The sequence below is a fragment of the Bos javanicus genome, chromosome 4, assembly GCF_032452875.1.
Source record: "Bos javanicus breed banteng chromosome 4, ARS-OSU_banteng_1.0, whole genome shotgun sequence".
Classification (NCBI taxonomy): Eukaryota; Metazoa; Chordata; class Mammalia; order Artiodactyla; family Bovidae; genus Bos; species Bos javanicus.
The window spans coordinates 76,106,096-76,111,628 of NC_083871.1; the positions used below are offsets into that span (position 1 = coordinate 76,106,096).

General features: G+C 38.9%; 1 pseudogene; it reads right to left on the reverse strand.

The window, feature by feature from the left end:
- Window positions 1–1,411: 1,411 nt before the first annotated feature.
- LOC133246896 (histone-lysine N-methyltransferase SETMAR-like) lies at window positions 1,412–2,397 on the reverse strand (annotated as a pseudogene).
- Between the last annotated feature and the right edge of the window lie 3,136 nt (window positions 2,398–5,533).

The window sequence follows — 5,533 nt, forward strand, 5'->3', positions numbered from 1 at the left end:
AGAGCAATTTATCTACATGAAGGGATTAGGAGAGAGGTTCCCCCACCCATCTCTCCATATAACCTCACTCTCTTTAATCATCACACCAACTCATTGTGAACTTTCTCTTCAAATGCAACAGTTCACTAGAGATGCATCTCTAGCCACTAACTCAAGAAACCATTTTCCCAAGCTCCAGCTACTCTAGAAGGATGGATCAGAAGTCTCAGTATGAAGCACAGAAAACACCCCACACTAGCCCATCTCTTAGAACCTGAGCAGGCACATGACCCTCCTCCATATTTGCCTCCACTGTGTTTCTTCTCGGGTGATGAACAATGAGCATCCTTGGCCCTCCACTCCTGCTGCATTGCTGGGTTAAGGGTCTGGGTTTTGTCCCTTTCCCTTCCTGTTCCTTGTGTAGAAATAGCTTTGAAAAGTATGTCTTCCCATACTGTCAACTCACCCAGAATTGTGAAGATGTAGCACCTCTTATCACGACGTGATTGGTGTCCCACAGCACTGGAAAGACACGGGTAGTAGAAAGGGAACTGTTTGAAATGTGCAGAATCAGAGGCTGGTTTGAGGTAAATTCTTTCAATTACCAAATGTAGCACAACAAGCAGAAAATTCAGTTTTCACCAGATCTTAGGAAGCTCTCTCCTGAGAGGGACAGATTCAAGATAAAGCCTATAAGTGTATATATGCACAAAGATGATTTTTTCATTGTGAGGGTAACTCTTACAAAACAGAATTTATCAGAATCCTATCGATAAGGCAGAGCCCTACATAGTGTGTGGGTTTAATTTGAATGTTTCATATTTCATATGCATTCGTAGGTCAGATCCAAAGCATCTCATCCTGAGGATGTATGGGAATCTGAGATAAAAAGGCATGCAAAATTGCCCCAATATAGCGAAACAGGCTAAAAACACAAGGATCCCAGTGGTAAAACTTTTGCATTTTAATGGTAAACTTAATGCATATAAGAATAATTCAATTATATAATGTATTCAACCCTGCAAAAATTCTAGGCTGCACTTCAACTTCTCCAGTTAATAGGAGTAATCAACTAAAGATTGTTTAAAATCAATGATCATATAAGAAAACTCTCTGAAATCTAACTACTCAGATGTAAATATACTTAGCAGAGGTTTTTACATGTTTGACAATAATGCCAAAACTTTATATGGCATTAACCACAAGTGGTTGTGCAGGTAAGGTAAACGCTGCTGAGCTACCCAATAGTAGAAATCAAATTATGATCAAACTTTTTAGATGAAAGCTTTCCTCATCATTCTGTTCCCTCTATGCAGAAGTTTGCATATGAATAAGGGGTTAGAGTCTCAAATAGTTTAGGTTGCTTAAAAAGTAATCACGGTTTCAGATTGTAAATTTTAAATCATAATAACTAGGCTCAAACATGTCTTAATTAATCAAAGTAGGAACAATTAAAATCAACACATTTTTGGCAACGAGAAATAAGTTTGTTTATTCCTGTAGCATAAAAATCCATGCTTTAGGATTCAACAAACTCTTGGAAAGTATTTTCTGCCTCCTGGCGGTTATGGAAGCATTTTCCCTGCAGAAAGTTGAAGAAGGGGTAGTCGGTTGGCAAGAGGTCAGGCGAATATGGCAGATGAGGCAAAACTTCATTCAACTTTTGAAATGTTAGTTCTGTGCCATGTGGTTGGTCATTGTTGTGGAGGAGAATTGGGCCTGTTATGTTGACCATTGCAGTTTTGGTGCATCTCAATTGTATTTGCTGAGCACACTTCTCAGATGTATTGGTTTTGCCAGAATTCAGAAAGTTGTAGTGGATAGATGGGCAGCAGACCACCAAACAGTGACCATGACCTGTTTTTGTTACAGATTTGACTTTGGGAAATGCTTTGGAGCTTCTTCTCAGTCCAGCCACTGAGCTAGTCATTGGTTGTAGTATAAAATCCATTTTTCATCATGTCATGATCCATCAAGAAATGGTTCATTGTTGTTGCATAGAATAAAAGAAGAAAATGCTTTAAATGCTATTTTTTTTTAATTTTCGGTCAGTTCATGAGGCACCCACTTATTGAGATTTTTCACCTTTCCAATTTGTTTTAAAAGCCAAATGACTGTAAAATGGTCAGTGTTGACTTTTGGGGCAATTTCTCCTGTAGTTGTAAGAAGATCAGCTTCAGTGATCCTCTCAACTGGTCATTGTCAACTCCTGATGACCAGCCACTGTGCTCCTCATCTTCAAGACTCTCATCTCCTTTGCAAAACTTATTGAGCCACCACTGCCCTGTACTTCATTAGCTGTTCCTAGGCCAAATGCATTGCTGATGTTGTGAGTCGTCTCTACTGCTTTAGACATATTTTGCACTCAAATACAAAAATTGCTCGAATTTGCTTTTTGTCTAACATAATTTCCCCAGTTTAAAATAAACATAAAATAAACAGCAAGTAATGTCATTAGCAAAAAATAAAAAATAAAGCAAGAGATGTGCATAAAATGATGTATAATGATGTATAATTTTAAAATATATTTCAATATCAAATGGCAAAGTTCAACAATGCAAAGCTGCAATTACTTTTGCACCAACCTAAAATTAAAAATATGGGGAAAAGGTATTCTATGGTTATATCAGGAAGAATACTATGCTATTTTCTGGACTTTGTGATGTTTGAGGTATTTATCATTTTTAATTTTTTTGATTGTGGTGATTTTACCCTTACCCTAATGAAATATTTGTTTTTGTACTTAACTTTATATTCATAGTTTTACAGTCTTCTTCTTCATGAACAGCCTCAAATTGAATGACTTTCAGACCACACAGGACCTGACCAGCCTCTCATCCAATTCACTGGGGATTGAAGGGAAAGAAATTTTTCTCAGTGAAAATTCATTACATTATTCTCTAGACAAAGTGAAAAGGAAAACTTGATTAGAAATTCCTTAGCCAATTATATGGTAGTTGATATGTGACAAATGGACATGAGTCAAGATACATATCTCTTTAAAGAGCTTTGTTTAATGCTTGTTTCTTTTTTCTAGAATATTTAGTTCCTGGTACATAGTCAATACTCAGTGGATGTTTGTTTAGTTGAAATGATAACTTAAATTAGAAATTTTATTATTCTACCTTTATTATTAACATGGCTTTTGATAGCACATGGCATGCGTTGGCTCTAAAGTAATGAGAACTGAATTCAAACACAGTTAGTTTTTTTTTTTTTTTTTTTCTTTAAATTATAAGCCTTCATCAATAGTAACTGGGTCATTTCAAGCAAATAGTGTTGGGATAAAAATTTTAAATAAAATAATTTTTCTGTTAGAACGGCAGGATGGCAACTTTAGAGGGGACCTGGGAAATCACCTGGTATAGTACCCTGGTATAGCAGAGCCTGCAGAGCCTTCAGAGCCTGAAAATTGGGGTCAGGGAGGGAATGCTGGCACTGCTTCAGGAAGGAGAGGCTTAGACTCTCAGAAGTACAGTCTTGCCTTCAGTGTTCTCCCCACAGAGTCCTGCTTTTTCTCCATTCCTTTCAGTCATCAGGCTGTATTCTCACTGTAACACATCTTTTTAAGACTGTATGGTCTGATGTTTGATCCAGAAAATATGTCCATTATAGTAATAATTACAGAGAAAGCAAAGAAAACCATCTCCAGGTTTGGCTAGCCTGAAATAAAGATAATCTGAAATGTGTGCCAGAAAGCCCATTAGGTGGGCGATTCCAACCAATTTCTCAGATCAAGTTGAGAAAACAAGTGAAATATTGATTTGTTTTCTAACTCAACTGTTGTTCCTGCTTTGCCGATGGTCTTTGTGAGGCAGTGGCTCCACTAATTTAGTAGGAAGGGTTGATGAAAGGCTTTTTGGCATAGTCTGTGAAGATTAGGAAAACTCTAAAGCTGAATAAATTATAAATCTCCCTTAAATTGCTCCAGCACTGCCTTATGCTTCCAAGTGGGGCTTCTGAAGCCAGGTCATTCTATCAGATGTCAATCTCAATTTTCTTTGTTTCAAACTGTGGTTAATTACTGCCTTCTGGAAGCTTCTGGACTCTGGTGTCCAAAGAAGGAAGACTCATGTCTTCAAGAGCCCACCAGCGTGGCAGTAATTGCAGGCCATCTTGTTCTATTGAATTTTAAGCTACGAAAAACTCTTACTGGGTTGACCTTTCCCCTTGCATTGAGTTCAGGACCAAATCATGTTTCACAACCATGAGTAAGACAATCTCCAACACCCTCATGGCCAAGACTAGAGACATAGGACTCTGATCTTGGTGCATAAAAAAATACATGAACTACTATATCTGTGTTATTTTAATTTATTTGTCATTGAAATTTTAAAAAAAAATGAGTAGAACTGGACCCATATGCCATTTCCAAGGGCCTCAGAAGGATGGCTGGGGTAAGTATCTAGCCTGTTTGTATCAGGGTTAAATGGAACTTGAGTGAGCTTAATTTTTATTGGAAAATTTTACTGGCTCCCACCTTTCCACCCACTGACAGGTGGTCCTTCCTCCCCAGGCAACTTCTATGGCCTTTGGTAAAAGGCTTCCTGACACATCTCCATTCCTTTGGGGGCCTTTTGTGTGGTTCCTGTGCTGCACTCAACATGCTGTGTGGGGTCCTGTCTAAGTCTCCTGCAGTTCAAGATCAGCCTAAGCACATACTGTCCTACAAAACAGAATAATCACAAAAACCCACAACAGAAGAAAAAAGAGGAGCAATTGCCATTGAAAGGCTTCCCATTCTTTATGTATCAATTTTCCTCACCCCAGAGCCATGCCACCTTGGACTGGGATTTCATCCACCCTTAAACTTCAAAGTTAAGCCATTTCACAAGTGGTCAGCTCTTGCCTGGGAAAATTGCCAACAGTCCCAGAGGGGAGAGGTAATGGAGCTTGTTTTTCCATGGGTCATGTGGTTTCCTCTGAGTCTGCCTTTGATTTACTCAGTGATTCAAAAGATAGCTTAAGTCTAACTTAATGTGGAGAGATATTTGTTTCTATTCTGCCCCCTCACCTAAAAAAGCCCCGGTTTGTTCTTTCCTCAGCATCAAACCATAGATTCCGTGTGCCTGTGTGCTCAGACACTTAGTAGCATTTGATTCTCTGCGACACTGTAGACTATAGACCGCCAGACTCCTCTGTCCACGGGATTTCCCAGGCAAGAATACTGGAGTGGGTTGCCATTTCCTCCTCCAGGGGATATTCCTGACCCAGGGATCATACCTGCATCTCCTGCATTGCAGGTGGATTCTTTATGGCTGAGCCATTGGGGAAGCCCATAGATTCCGATAACTGAGCATTTAGGGGAAAATTATTGTATGTTAAAACTATTGACCAAGACAAGTGGATTCACCAATAAATGGGATATTTCTTAGGCTGCAAGTTTGCAGAGTCTGAATCAGAACAACAGTGGGAAAACTCCTTATCTCTTTTTTTCTATAGAATGCAGAACATACAGCAAGACAGAGTTCTGAAGAAGTACCAGATACAAAGTCACTCACCTGAGGAACTAACCCAAAGGTGTGATTCAGAGAGGGCAGGTCTGAAATGGAGC